General features: G+C 41.2%; 1 protein-coding gene and 1 long non-coding RNA gene across 4 annotated transcripts in view; one reads left to right on the forward strand and one right to left on the reverse strand.

The window, feature by feature from the left end:
- CTNNA1 (catenin alpha 1) overlaps nucleotides 1–15789 on the reverse strand; it is a 301788-nt gene that overhangs the window by 153218 nt on the left and 132781 nt on the right. Inside the window, exon 1 of one of the 3 annotated variants that reach the window (XM_015598072.2) lies at nucleotides 153–171. The exons of 1 other annotated variant lie outside the window; for it this stretch is intronic. The gene's annotated coding sequence lies outside the window, so the exon portion shown is untranslated. Of the gene's footprint in view, nucleotides 1–8; nucleotides 28–152; nucleotides 172–15789 lie in introns of those variants that run through there. One more of the 3 variants, XM_025040777.1, reaches the window with a different exon arrangement.
- LOC112471938 lies at nucleotides 114–1750 on the forward strand. Its single transcript, XR_003043482.1, has 2 exons — nucleotides 114–252; nucleotides 752–1750. It is a non-coding gene; the product is annotated as an uncharacterized LOC112471938 (long non-coding RNA).

Consider the following 15789-nt stretch of genomic DNA (forward strand, 5'->3'; position numbering starts at 1 on the left):
ACACCTCCCTCCGGCGCGCTTTTCCGGGAGCCTCCCGCCGCTGCCCGGCTTTCCCTGGCTTCGGGGCGAGCCCCCAGTCAAAAGAGCTTGGCGACGCCGGGCCAAGACTCCAAAGAGGACCTCTTGCTCCCCGCACTTCACCCCAGAGTTACCTCATCTCTTGCCCCTAGTGGGCGCCCAGGCTGGGAGTGACCCTTCGAGAGGAAGGAGGAGCGGTGATTCCTGGAACAGCCCGCGAGCCGGGGACTGCAGGTGAGTCACCTCTCAGCGCACAGGTGAATATCCAGGAGAGGCCTTCGCAGGCCCCACCCCCGGCTGGTGCCCCAGGGACCTGGGTATGCTCCTCTGAGGAGTGCCACAGGTGTTCCCGTGTCACAGGTTCCAGAAAAGTCCTCTAGGCCCATCCCCTATTTTACAGGAGAAACTGAGGTCTCACAGCATGAGGCAGAGTGGCACTGGAATCCGACTGTAGGGACCTCATAATGCAAGGTGGAAGACCTAGAAATCATCCCTTCGTTTGATGAGGCAAGCGAAAGGACCTGGCTTCTACCCCTATCCCCCTGGCCATTTAGGAAATTTTATTCCCACTCTTCCTTATCTTTCTGGTGAATGCTCAAAAAAGAAACAAAAAAAACAACAAAAAAGAAACTACAAAAAAAATTTAAATACACACACACACACATATTGTATTCACAAGCAGCCTGGTATAGAAAACCCTAATGTTATTTTTTTTTCTCTCTCTCTACCATAGGACAATGAACGAGATCGATTTCAGTATTGGCCTATAAATCCAAAATACTGCAGGACAACATCCACTGCTGGTTTGGTGCTGAGCACTGAGCACGATGCTAGGGAGACCAGCCCTCAACATGTTTAGCCTTTACTACTCATATCTCCCCCTCCCTCAGGAAATGCAAACTCCTGGAAGACAGGATCTATATCCCCTACAGCACCCAGCTCAATGCTCATCCCCTAAGCAGTGCCCAGTTAACATCTGTGGGTCAATGGGCTCACTGTAATTCAAAGCACTATGGGTTTGTGTTAGTTAAAAGATGCTAATAAAGGGAACTAGGACCACTAAGGGAGAGAACAACCTTCAAGAGAAAGACAAACCTTAACAAAGCCATTCTTGTCCAACTATATCCCATTCTGTTTCTGGCTTCAGAGTCTTTGCTCCTGAAGTCTCCCCTGCCTAGAGTGGCCATGGCTTCTCCCACTACACTTGGCTACCTAATAATATAGTGATCAATCAGTAAGTATTTGTTTGAACTAACAAGTGACAAAGTTAAAGGATTATGCTCCATAACTTTGTATATCCATCACTTCACTCGAGACCAGCTACTTAATTTGTGAGGCCCCTTGTTCAAAAATTATTAACAATTTCAAGACAGCAACAGCGGAGCATTAAACCAAGTATGGGTCCTTTCTAAGTAGGGGGCCCTGCTATAGATTGAATGTTTGTGTCCCCAGAATTCATATGTTAAATATCTACTGCCCTAGGTGATGGTATTAGGACATAGGGCCTTTGGGAGGTGATTAGGTCATGAAGGTAGAGCCCTCATGAATGGGGATCTGTGCCTTATAAAAAAGGCCCCAGGGAGATCCTTTGCCCCTTACACCATGTAAGAACACAGCAAGAAGGCTCTGACTATAAACCAGGAAGAAAGCTCTCACCAGAACATGATGCCTTAATCTTGGACTTTCCAGCCTCTAGAACTGTGAGAAATAAATTTCTGTTGTTTATAAACTACCCAGTCTGTGGTATTTTGTTATAGCAGCTGAAATGGACTAAGATAGACCCTAAAAATGAAAGTGCAAAGTTTGTTTTGGGAAAAGAAGGGTCAGGTGGTAGAAAGAATGTAATGAGACTTGCAGTGTGTCCTGTAAGCTAAGGGGAGTCAGTTCTCTACCTCTAAGAAAAGCTTACTAGGGAAGATGTGAGTATTCACTATGTTCCAGGCACTTGCTATTTGCTGAGGAAGCAGCAGTGAGTAAGACTGCCTTTATCCAGTTCCCACACAACTTAAAATCTAATGGAAGAGACAGGTATTAAAACAGATAAACTACAAAAAAAAAAAAAAAAGGTCATAATGGAGATGGAAGAGGTACAAGTAGATTTGGGGGAAATTAACCTAGTCTAGGGTTCAGTGACCTGAGGAAGTGACCTTTATCCTGTGGCCCACTCCAGTCAGACTTTGGCACTCACCTCTCCACCAAAACTGCTTTTATCAAGGTTTCTGATGACTTCCATGATGTCAAATCTAGTGGTCAGTCTCCATCCACGGTTGACTTCATTTGACCACTCTTCTTAAAATACTTTATTGGGCCTCCAGGACACCAAGCTCGTCTACTTTTCCTCCATCCTCCTTGACTGCAACTTCTTAGTCTCCTTGATGATTCCCTCCAAATCCTCCCAGCCTCTAAATGTTAGAGCAGCAGTTTTCAAAGTGCAGTCTGAGGACCCCTGAAACCCTTCAGGGGGTAGTAAGGCAAAAACTATTTTCATAATACCACTAAAATATCAGTTGCCTTTTTCACTCCCAACCTCCCATGATGTATAGTAGAGTATTCCACAGTCTACATGACGTATGACACAGCATCACACAATACAGAAACCTATATGAGAATCCAGCTACCTACCTTTTATAAGGCCAGACAGTAAAAAAGTTTACAAAAATGCAAAACAATGATAATTCTCCCCAAATTTTCCTTTATTTTAGAAAACATTTTTTCTTTTAAAAATGTTATTTATGATAACATGATAATACAGTAAACACTGATAGATAAACTCAAAGAAAAGCTCTTAGATATCTTTAAAATTTTATAACAGTATAAAAGGATCTTGAGATCAAAAGCTTAAAAACTGCTGTTATAGAGTCCAAGGCTCCATCCTTGGACCTCTTTTTCTGTCTGCCATTAACCCATTGGTGATCTCATCCAGTCTTTAGGTTTTAAGTATGTTGACAACTCCATACTTAAAACGAACCTGAACTATATCTCAATCTAAACTGTTTTCCTGAATTCTGAACTCCAACCTAAACTTTTTCCTGAACTCCGAACTCCCATATCCAGCTCCCTACTTGATACCTCCACTTGTATATCCAGTAAACATCTTGGCATCTCACACTTTATCTGTCTATATGCCCAAAACTAATTTCCTTATATCTCAGTTTAAATCTGCTGATCTCACAGTTTTCTTCATTTTATTAAATGGCAATTCCAGTTGTTCAGGCTAAAAACTTTAGAGTCATCCTTGACTATTTTCTTTCTCTCACACATTTCATATCTAATTCCTCAGCAAATCCTGTGCCTTCAAAATATAGTTAGAATCCACCAACTTTTGACTATCTCTGCTGTTACCATCCTGAGTCAAGCCATCATCATCACTTAACTTGAATTTTACAGGAGCCTCCTAACTGGTCTCTCTACTTCTGCCCTTGCTTCCCTCAGTCTAATCTCAATTCAGTAGCTGGAGTGAACCTATTAAAATGTAAGTCAGAATGTGTCATGTCACTCCTACTCTGCTCACAACCCTCCAATGGCTCCTATTTCACTCACAATAAAAGGCAAGGTCCTTATAAGGGCGTCTGGAGCTCACCTGCCCCCAACACACTTCTCTGACACACTGGCCTCTTTACTATTTCTAGACCACTGTTCCTGGAACACTTCAGGCAGACTCGTACCTTAGGGCCTTTGCTTTCTGCTTGAAATGCTCTCCTCCAAATATCTGCTTGACTCACTCTCTCACCTCCTCCAGGTCTTTGCTCAGCTGTCACTTTCTCAGTGAGGCTTCCTCTTGGCCACCCTACCTGAAATTGCAAGTTGTAACCCATTCCCTCATATCCCATTCCTCCTTACATGCTTTATTTTTCTCCTTAGGGTGTATCACCATCTGACATATAAAGTTACATATATATTTATAGTTATATATGAATATGTATATATTCATATTTTAACTTATTGTTTTCCCCTGTCTTCCTCCCACTAGAATTTAAGCCCCACAAGAGCCAGAATTTTTGTCTATTTTGTTCAGCGCTATGTTCCAGGACCTAGAATAGTACCTGGCACATAGTAGGTCTCTCAATAAATACTGGTTAAATAGACGAAAGAATTAATAAGCAGGATCTAGAAAAGACATTGACAAGGTGGATAGAAAGGAAAGAGTTTGACTCTAAACCAAGGGGCAAGAACATTCGAAGACCCTGAATCCCATTCCAGGAAAAGAACTACTGTGATTTGGGAGCTGGTAAGGTAGGCAGAAGCCAGTCTAGACAGGGCTTTGTAAGGCTTTAGACTTTATTGTGAGGGGAAATGGGAAGCCACAAAGGATTTTAAACAAAGAGATAACATGACCGTATTTTGTTTTTTAAAAATTTGCTTTGAAAAAAAGCAGATTGTAAAGCAATACACACAATATCCCTTTTATGTTTAAACAATGAATACATATTTGTTTTAATGCTTTTTTCTCATAGCAGCTGAGCCATTTAAAATGTATCATCTGTTCAAAACCCTCCAGTTCTTCCCATTTCACTCTGAATAAAATTTACATGATCTTGCCCATCAACCTCAGACTCATCTTTGGCTTTTCCCTTCTATCTTTCCACTCCGGCCCACACCAGGATCCTAAGCATTCCCTTAACACATCAACCACTTTCCTGTCTCAGGACCTTTACATTTCCAGTTCCCTCTGCTTGGTATGATCTTCCCCCAGACAGCCCCTTAGCTCACTCCATGGATTCATTTAGATCTCTGCTCAATTGTCCTAGAGGCTTTCCCTATCCACCTTCATAAATTAACGCTAGCACCCACTTCCCCTCCCTCCACTCTCCATTTTATTTCTTTACCCTAATGTACTTTCTAGCACTTGTCACCACCTAACATAGAATATCTTGTCTGTCTTCCCTATTTGAATGCATGTGTCAGTTAAAGCAGATATTCTTCTCTTCTGTTCACTGTTGTGGCTCTAGCACCTAGAACTGTGCCTGGTAGGTAGCAGGTACTCAATTGAATGAATGGTTATAAGTCTGTGAAGATATACAGTGAAGTGTTATAGTAGTTACATGCAGGAAGGGATATGGAGGTACTTGTAGGTTTTCTGTATATAGGATGGTATGTAATATACAAATGTAGTGGGATGGAAAGAAGTGAGTAGATTTGGGAGCTATGCAGAAGGACAGAGGATCCTCAGTCTTGCCAGTCGTTGGATGTAAAGGTTTCAGACTTGATCAGCCTGAGGAAATAGTGGTGCCAATTACCCATATGAGCCCTGGAGGTAAAGCACGTAGGAGTGGGGGTGAAAAACAATGCAGACAAAGAGCTACTTAGTTTTAGGGCCTACCAAACATCTAGGAGGAGATATCCTGTACACAGAGTATATCCAAATCTGAACTCAGGAAAGGCTCCAAGTGGAACTAGAGTTGTGGGAGTCATCTGCACCTGGAGAATATATGGCAAGAAGAGGTGGAGACCCAGGACCAACATTTGAGAGGAAGACAAGCCAGAACAGGAGACTGAGCTCCCCTCTGCAACCCAGAGCCTTCCTTTCCTTTCCTAAAATGCACCAATTCCTTTCCCACAGCAGGGGCTTGGCATTTGCTGTACCCACTACTTGGAAATCTCTTTGCCCTAACTCTTCAGCTTGGCTTATTCTTATTCTTTTTGTTAATAAAATATTTTATTTAGTGCCTATTTATGTATTAAATTTTTGAGATCACTTATATTGTTTTTTTCCAACATTTAAGCCATTTTTTTAAAGACTTTTTTTTAAGGGCAGTTTTAAGTTCACAGCAAAATTGAGAAGAAAATAGAGATTTCCCATAAATTCTTTGTCCCCATACATGCATAGCCTCCCCCATTATCAATATCCCCTACTAGAGTTGGTACATTTGTTAAAACTGATGAACCTACATTGATACATCATAATCACCCCAAAACCATAGTTTACATTAAGGCTCACTCACGGACGTTTTACAAGTTTAGACATATGTGTAATAACATGATCCATCATTATAGTATCATACAAAATATTTTCACTGCCCTGAAAGTCCTCTGTGCTCTGCCTATTTATCCCTCCCCACCACTTCCCATTCTTGAGGGCCAATTTTCACATCACCTGATCAGTTCCTGACCACACTCCCCAACACCCCAGTCATTCCCTACCAAATTACTGCATTTGTATTCGTTATAGTATTCATCCTTCTCTGAAATTGTCTACTAGTTTATTTTCTGTCTCCTCCATTAAGCTATAAGCTCCATGAGGACAAGAATCTTGTCTTACTTTTTCACTTTTCTGCTCTTATAATTTAGCACAGTGCTTGGAACATAAAGTGCATTTTAAATATTTCTGACGAAAGAATAAATGGCCATAGATATAGGAGGAATATCAAGTGTCATTGAAACCAAGGATTTGGTCACTAATATCAATTGATGGCATTTGGGTTGAAACTTCAGGTTTCAACTTACTGAACACAGTGCACATAATGACGAGGGTTAAGCTGCACTGAGAGTGTTAAGGAAAAAAACAGTAAAAGTCAATCAGCAAGACTTTATGGACTATTCTAAAAAGTAACACAAAATAATGTCAAAATGTCAATAAAGATGAACTATGAGAGATCATTTTAGAGATTCTCTATATTATGAAGGCTTCGTTATCATTTATCTATGTTGTGCTGTTAAATAATAGCTTTACAGTGTATAAAGCACTTACCTGGATGTGACCTCATCTGAGGCACTCCACAATCCTTAAGGAAGGTAGAACCAAAATGAGTGAAGATCCAAGAATGGTAAAGATAAGAACTGATTTGGCAGCTTTGAAATGAAAGGTTGGAAAATCTTTATGTCTTGTCATAGCCATGAAATGATGAGTGCCCTTTCCCCCAGCAAATTCCATAGAAGAAATCAAAGGGACTCTTGGCTTAGCCTGGGGAAAGCCAACAAAGGGGGTCAGATCTGAACAAGAGTCAATAAAACTAAAGGCAAAACTAAAGTGTGGGACCACATCAGGGTCAAAGGCAATTGGATGCCTAGTGGCCCTAGTTGCCTTTTAGTTCCTTTTCAGATGGGTTGGGGGAAAGCAGTAAAGCCTTGCCCACCCTGGCAGTTTTATTTATTATTAGTTAACATCAGGGTATTTTCCTCATTTCTGTGTAGCTCAGTAACTCTGGCTGCACATTGGAATCACCTTGAGAACTTTTTAAAAATATGATACCAGGAACCACCCCCAGAGACTCGGAGTCAACTATTCTTAGGTAGGGACTAAGCATTTTTAAAATCTCCCTGGGTGATTCTAATGTGCAGCCAGAATTGAGAATCATTGATACCTAGTCTAAACTTGAACAGAAAACAAAGTATACTTAAAATTTGTTCATTAATTCATTTGTTCATACAGTAATAATTATTTTAACACTCAATGACTAGGAGTAATAATAGCTCATATTTACTAAGTCTTTGGTACATGCCATGTTCTGTGCTAAGAGCTGCACATTTTATACATGTCTCTCAACAATCCTAATGTAGTTACTATTGTATTCATCACTCTATAAATGAGAAAAGATGCTTGGGTCACACTGGAAGTATATGGCAGTGCTGGAACCTAGATCTGCCAGAATCCAGAACCAGGCTCTTAACCACCACCACTTAGCCTCTGAAATGTCAATGACTTTTAAAAAACTCTTTTTTGAAAAACCACATTCAAAATAGTTTTCATGTCAAGACTATACTATAATTTAAATGCCTGGTTATTATGCTGTGTATATTTTGTCTTTTAGCATAACTTCAAGCAGTTTGACAAGCGGGGTTGCTTGGGGGGTTTGGTGGTGGGGTTGGAGGTGGTCAGGATGGGCTCACTTGCCTTCCTTCCAGCCCTCTTCTAATAGAGGTCGCTGCTGGCTTTAACTGTGAGTTAAATTTTAAATAAAAGACCAGACTTAGGCCCTTGATACTTATGAAGTATAAGGTTCTCTTTATTCATATTATTCATCTTCCCTGCAGAAAACAAAATCAACATTTCGTTCTTAAAATCAGTCAGCGGATGTTCACGATTCTTTTCTCTCTGATATGATCAAAGATAAGTACACAAAAACAAACATTTCCTGCCCCTTTCATGCTCGTATTTTTGTTGATAACAATGGAGAAAGAGAATCTGAAAGGAGAAAAGTTAGACGGTGACAACCAAGCAAAATGATATCTAAAAAGAAGTCTTTTAAAAAGGGGAGAGGGCTCAAGAAGGGAGGTTGTGCTTTATTCTCTTTAAAGTATCAGTGGGCTTTATTATGGAAACTTGATTCTTTGTATTCACCATTCTAAAAATTCTTTTTTTGTCTGGCATTTTTAGATATTTGTAGGAGTATGAAAAGTGCTATCAAAATAAGAATTGTTGCATTGTAATATAAACCAAATTAAATTAATACACTTTAGATCTCCAATGTAGTGATGAATGAGTCATTTGTCCCCATTCATTGCTTCTGTTACGTAACAGTTTTTTCTGAATTCCAAGAAACTTTGAGAAAAAGAAAATCTGTCAGAACACAGCAGAGAGATACACCTTTCAGGAACCTTGACATGTCCCTGTATGTCCCCCATATGAGCATTCCAAATATAGATGAACTTAAAGTGGAAGCTAGGGCAGCCTTTGTTTTTCGTTTACCCAGGGCGAATTTGATTCTGGGTTGACTGAGTCAAGGCTGAGTTGACCCTGGGATTCCTGGACTCCATCAGCTCACAGTGGAATCTGGCAAACCTACATTTTGTCCTGGCTCCCTCTATCAGTCCTTACCAATCTAGCTTTTTTAATCATAATAAATCACTCTTCTGTCTGCCTCTGAGTCTGGCAGGACCAACCCCTCCATCACAGAAGGCTATTATCATATTCTTTCTTTCATCCATTCATTTGCTCAATCAATCTACTATGTGATACTCATTGTACTAGACCCTGGAGATACAGTAGTGGGCAGCCCTCATGTAATTTACATTCTAGAGAGGGAGAAAGGCAATACATAATACTTAAATGAACAATATGATTTCAGATAGGGGTAAGTGCTAGGAGTGATGGGAAGGAGGCGTGCTCATTTAGGAAAATGGTAAGGAAAGGCCTTACTGAAAAGGTGATGTTTGAGCTAAGACTTGAATGACCAGAATGAGCCCTTTGATGGGGCAGAATATCCCAGAGGAGGAAATAGCAAATGCAAAGGCCGTAGGGTTGGAATAAGCCTGGCATGTTCAAGGAACAGAAGAAAGCCCAGTGTACTGAGAGGTAGTAAATAAGAAAAAGAGTAGTACTAGATGAGGTCAGAGAAGGAGGTAAGAGATGGTAGGGAGTTTGGGTTCTTCTTTAAGAACAATGGAAAACCCTTGGGGGATTAAAAAGTAGAGTGAACCTGATCTAATTTGCATTTTTAAAAGGTCACTTTGCAGTATAAAGAATGAATTGTAAAGGAGCATGAGTGAGTGCCTGCCATCATTCACTCATTTATTCATTTATTCAAAAATATTTTTTGAGTGCCAAATTGCCAGGCAATGTGTCAAGCACTGAGACATCACAGTAGGCAAAACATTCCACCCCTCATGGAGCTTACAAGACAGCTAGAGAGAGACAGAGAAGTACATAGGCTCTTATCATAAGCAAAGTGCTATGCTGAGAGCAAGCTCCAGGTATTGGGGGAGGAATTCATTCATTCATTCATTTAGTAAATATTTATGTGCCAAGCTCTCAGGATACAATGGTGAGCTAAACAAACAAGGCAAATACCCCCATGGTGTTTACAGATTAGTGGAGGAGACAGACACTAATTAAACACTCTTACAGACCTATCATTACCCATTGTGATATGAGCTCTGCAAGAAAAATAACGTGAGAAGATATAGGGAAGCCTGGTATAGTCTGGGAGGACTCAGGAGGCCTGAGGATGAGCTGCATGTAAATAGTTAAATTAGCAAAACTGGATAGGGAGATTGTCAGTTATACCTCAATAAAGTTGGAGGGAAAAAAAAAAGAGGAGAGTGCTGTGGACCCACTGGGTTTCAGCTCCAGCTCTGTGGATCAGGAAAGGCTTTCTGATATCTAAGCTGAGGCCTGAAGGAGAAGTAGGAATTAGCCAAGTGCAGGGAAGTCAGAAGGGGAAAGAAGGCATTTCAGATAAAGGAACAGCCTGTGCAAAGGCATGGAGGCAACAGAACATAGTGGATTCTGGGAAAAAGCAATGTATTCAATATGGCTAGCCTACAATGTAGAAAGGTAAAACGAGGTCCAAGAGAATGGAGAAGTGACCAGGATTAGAATCATTTCATGCTAATAAATTCTTTTGAACTTCATTCTGAGGACAGCAGGGAACTGCTAAAGAATTTCAAGCAGGAGAGAAACCAGGACAGATGGAATATTAGAAACTTCTCTGGACACAGAGAGGAGACTGGGCTGAACCTCCACAACATGCCACACTTTATCTAACAGAGCAAATCCTATGGAAAGTGGGCATTATATCCTCGACGAAATCTCTCTTGGGATTGTCTAGGTTGAGCAACAGTTTAGCAAACGACATTGGCCACCTTATTACTGCCTCTGCCCACAGCCTGCAGCCCAGCCCAGGACTGGCAGGAGCTATAAATGTGGAAGACATCTCCCTGTTGTGCTGAGCAACAACCCATCAGTGCCTCCAGTACTGGGCACACCAGGGAACTCAGTTTCCTCTGCCTCATGGGCCAAAATGTGGTGCACATCATTTATTCCTTTCATTAATTTGCTTAAGGAGAGGATGTGATGCCCTGACTACTATCATTTTCCCTCAACATTTTGCTCTCACCTTGAACTTTCACTCAAATGTCTCGCTCTTGGAACAAAAGCCCTTTTTACATGGTAGTGGGCAGTGTCTTCTGACTGCCATGCCCTCTAAGGGGTCTTGGGTTTAAGGGTTGGGAAGAAGGTGTCCTGTGTCTCCATGGAGGCTGAGGCCTACAACACCAGGACCTCAAATGGCTTTTCATTGTTATAAAAAATTTAGCCTGTCCTCCAGGACACTTTGGGATCTGCTCCTTTCTACCAGTTTTACCCTTCCTGGGGGTCTCTTCTTCCATGATTCCCTGTGACAGTGCATTCAGATCTCAACTCAAATGTCACCTCTTCAATTTGACCTCCCTGACTACCTACTCTAAGGTAGCTGGATAGTCACTCTCTATCCCATCACCTATTGTATTCTCTTCGCAGTACATGTCACCATCTATAAATTATTTATTTGTTTGTCTATTTGCTTATTGTTGGTCTTCTCCCTCTAGGATGTGACATCTTGGACCTTGTCTGTCTTGTTTACTGTTTTGTCCCCAATACCTAAAACAATGTCTAGCACATAGTAGGCGCAGAATCTGGCATACCTTTCCAACCTCATTCCCACTCCATTCCTGCATTCATTTCCTGAGCTTTGGAGAGATGGAGGTCTGTAGAGGTCTTGAGACCTGCCTTGCTAATTGAACCCCATAATTACTTCAGCCTGAAATGACTTTCCTCTTCTCCTAGCTGCCTACAACCCTGCCCCCACACTTATTCTCCAGATTCTGAAATCCTCTCAGATTTTCAAGCCTGGTACACACCTCTGTCAAGGCTCACCTCACTGATCGCAATGATATGTTTACCTGTCACACCCCACCAGCTCACATCTGCAAGCTCCTAAAGAAAGGCATCCATTTACCTCCTTATCTCAAGCACACAACAGAGTAACCAGCACACAGTAGGTGCTTTGCTAATGTTTGTTGATTGACTACATAGAAAAATGTGGTTCAGAGAAACATGGATTAGAAAACCGTAATCATTTTTATGGCAATGGTGAGAGGGGTTGTCATAACTCTAGACCTGCAGCAGACAGGCAGCCCCTTTCTATGGGCCGAACCAGAAAAACATCACCCTATTAAATTCCGATAACTAAAAACAAAAGGCGTAGGTATGGCCAAAAGACCCTGTTTTTCACCATCTATGTATCCCAAACTGGAAAGAGCTATACATCTCACCAATCTATGGGTGAGAAGTACAGAAGCATTCTCACTATTGACTCTGGCGGGATTAATCAAAGAGGTCTGGGAGAAGTGCCAGCTAAAGTTTGCACAGTGCTTTGCACACTCAACCAGACATGTCCTCAAACCTTATCTCACTAGGGTCTGGGGGAAAGGAAAGTAGGTTTCATATATCAGTGAGGCTCAGGGAGGTCCAGCAGCCTGCCCAAGGAGAAACCACTAGGAGTAAGGTGCTCTCTAGCTGTGCCATTATTCTGTTATTTGGGAGACCGCAACATGCTCATCCAAGCTTTAGTCGCTAAGCTTCTGGAAGTCTAGGTATTATTGTCTAAAATACAGAACTGCAGAATGTGTAATTAGATGCTTTAATAAAGTCCTTTTGGATGATGCTGATGCCAATGATACTGAAGATGACAGCAATTTTGATAATGATCATGATAAAGATGTTATACTTGAAGACAAGGATCAGGAGGGAACCCTTATCTTAGACTGGAGCTAGAGCCAACACCACAGGTAAAGGGCTGATCAGGATGCAGCATTGTCTAGTAGTTGATCTGAACTCTCCAGCTGGGCCACCTGTGACCTCCTCAGCCCTCTACTTCTTATTGACTGTGTGGTCTAACCAAGCTTCAGTTTCCCCATCTCTAAATGGAGAGATTATTGGCTGAATTTTAGAGATACTCGGAAGCTCTTTTGAAACAGTCTCTGTAAAGCATTATCATGGTGGCTATATCATAGAAAATGCTTCATGATGATACTAGCAAATTTTTACAAACAGCATACTTTATGACAGGCAATGTTCTAAGCACTTTACATATATTATCTCATTCATGTAACACTCTATAAGTTAAGTACTAACATCAACACCCCTGTTTCCTGGATAAAGAAACTAAGGTACAGGGAAGTTAAATAATTTGTCCCTAGTCACAGAGCCAAAAAGTGCCAGAGCTGGGTATTGAAACACACATGGTCTGACTCCAGAGGCATTACACAGCTATGGCAGCCATGGAGATGTGCTGCTGGGATTTCTCTTTGAGAGAGCTATTGTAGCAAGCAGAGTTCACTGACTTTGGGATCCATCACAGCGTCCACATCAAAGCCATGCTTTCTCTGGGCTTCTCTCAGCCTGTGATTGAGCATAGCAGGGGTACCAGAGTTGGACCATTCCTGCCCGACACGGGACTCCTCTGATAGGCAACAGTTTTCTGCGCATGATAAAATATACATAACATAAAGTTTACCACTTTAACTGTTTTTAAGTGTACGGTTCGGTGGCATTAAGTACATTCACAGCATTGTGAAACTGTCACCACCATTCATCTTCAGAACTTTTTCATCTTCCTAAACTGAAATTCCATACCCATTAAACATTAACTTCCCATTTCCCACCCCCCACCAGCTTCTAGCAACCACCATACTACATTCTATTTCTATGAAGGTGATTACTCTAGGTACCTTATAAAAGTGAAATCATATAGTGTTTGTCTTTTTGCGTCTGGCTTATTTTACTTAGCATAATGCCTTCAAGTTTTAGCCACCTTATAGCATGTGTTAGAATTCCCTTCCTTTTAAGGCTGAATAATATTCCACAGGACATATTTACCAGATTTTATTTATCCTTTCATCTGAGAGGCAACCTTTGCTCAGGGACTTTCAATCAGCCCGACTGAGACTTTTTCAGAACTGTACTTCAGTCAGAAGCTCTTCCGTTATTGTCCATCTTCTTTTCCAGATTGTAGAACCTGCGTCACAGTCAGAAGACTCTCGCCATCTTCCCCTGAGAGGTTTGTCCTTCACAGATGCTCTTCCCTTAATCTCTTGCATGCCTAATCACATCTTGGCGTCTTTTCCTCAGGGGATAATACTGACAAAACAGTCTCTTAATAAACATTATTTATCATTATTATTATTTCTTGGAAAGGAAAAGAGGCATTTAAAGCAAATTTGTAAAAACATTTAAGACAGTTATGTAATTGTGCACAGTATATACTTTTTGAACTTCTTTTGTTTTATGAATGTCTCATTGTAGAAAAGTTAGAAAATACGCAAGTAAAAAGAAGAAAACTAAATTCATCTGTTATGCTGCTACCGCAGATTGTTTTCAATCATTACTGTCATTAACATTTCATTTTGGGGTAAATCACTCTAGATGTTTATCTCTACATATGCAATATCGGTTTCTTTTTAAGGAAACTGGTTTCTCCCATAGGGTGAACTGGATGGAGATTACTTTATAGAGCTTAGGTTCTATTCATAAACTGACTTAGTTTATGAATGCATTCATTCATTCATTTAATATATATTTGTAGAACAGCTACCAAGCATCAGGTTCTGCTCTAGGAACGAAGTATATAAGACAGACACAGCTCTTGCTTGCAGAAAGCATGTAGACATATCTCCAGGCAATTACACTACACTGCTGTGTGGACGCAGAGCAGGGCCACCCAGCCCTATCTGGTTTCTTGGAGAAAGTAGTATCTAAGTCAAGACCCGAAGGATGGCAAGGAGTTAACCAGGCAAAAGAGGAAATTTTAAGAAGCATTGTAGGGTTAGAAGCTAGGCAAAGGGGGGCACGAATAATAGCTTTGGTTGGGTAAAGAGAAGTTGACTCTGCCCAGAAGTGCCAAAAATGATTAATAACTCTGTGTATGAGTGTGTGAGTGTGTGTGCGTGTAGCAACCTCTCAGACTTGACCACTCAAACTAAGCATGGGATTAGACCCTGACCAATCAAGGAATCTTGGATAGAGACTCTCAATGGAGAAAGCAGATATCCAGGAACTAACAGGAGGAGAAAAACTAACTGATCCTTAGATTGGAAATATTGGCCAAGCATTAAGCTCTTTGAAGGCACGGAGCAGCTTCTTCACCTCTGTGGAGTCCATCGGCTCAAGACAATGCCAAGTACAAAAAGAACCTCAGTTTTAACTGGTGTCCAAGGAATCATTGTTTCTGAGCCTAAGAGGCCTTTACATAGCTCTATAGAAAGGCACTCTGGATGATTCTGGCATCATCCTAAGTCTCTTAGGAGTGCAGTTGTTTCAATATGAAGTATGGAGTCCAAGATCACAGAAGTGGCACAGAAAAAATACGAAAACCCAGCCTTTCCCTAAAAAGATCTGACTTATTTATCAACAGCAGCAGCAGCACTGCCCATCACACAACTTCCAAGAAAGGTTGTGGGTCAGCAGAAAGTGAGTATTGTTTCAAATGATTTTTGATATTAACTTTTTTCTGATTCGCAACAATCGACATCTTATTTTCTACATTCTATAATTCTTGTTGACCAAGTTTTATTTTAACATTTAAGTATAAATAAAATTGTTCAATGAGATAATATCAAAAGGGCTCAAAGTGTGCTGACAGGCACTACCATCTAATTAAATGTGAATATCTCTATGATGTAACTCGGATTTTTAAAACAAAAAAGCAGTAGCTAACCATGGTATGGTATTTTTAGGTACGTAGGTGAAGCAGGCACCCACGCATGCCACCACATCCCTCTGAATGGTAAACACAGCTCCTCACTTCCCCCTGCCTAGGAGGGAATGGGCTGAGATGACCTGGCAGTGTTTCCTCAATGTTACCTTCCTTGAGAGTCACAAGCCACCCCACTCCCACCTCCAAATTCAATGCTTGTCACAGCAGCTGCCAGCAAGTGGCCTAGGGAGTCAAGGCCCATCTCTGTAATCAGTGAGGCCTTGGCACTGAGATGGACCGGAATATGCCCAGTCCTAGCAACTGGACCCTATGAGATAGGCAATCACAAGACCAGTATTGGGCAGTGGTCTGCATGTCC

Source organism: Pteropus alecto, unplaced genomic scaffold (assembly GCF_000325575.1).
Source record: "Pteropus alecto unplaced genomic scaffold, ASM32557v1 scaffold78, whole genome shotgun sequence".
In the NCBI taxonomy this organism is placed as follows: domain Eukaryota; kingdom Metazoa; phylum Chordata; class Mammalia; order Chiroptera; family Pteropodidae; genus Pteropus; species Pteropus alecto.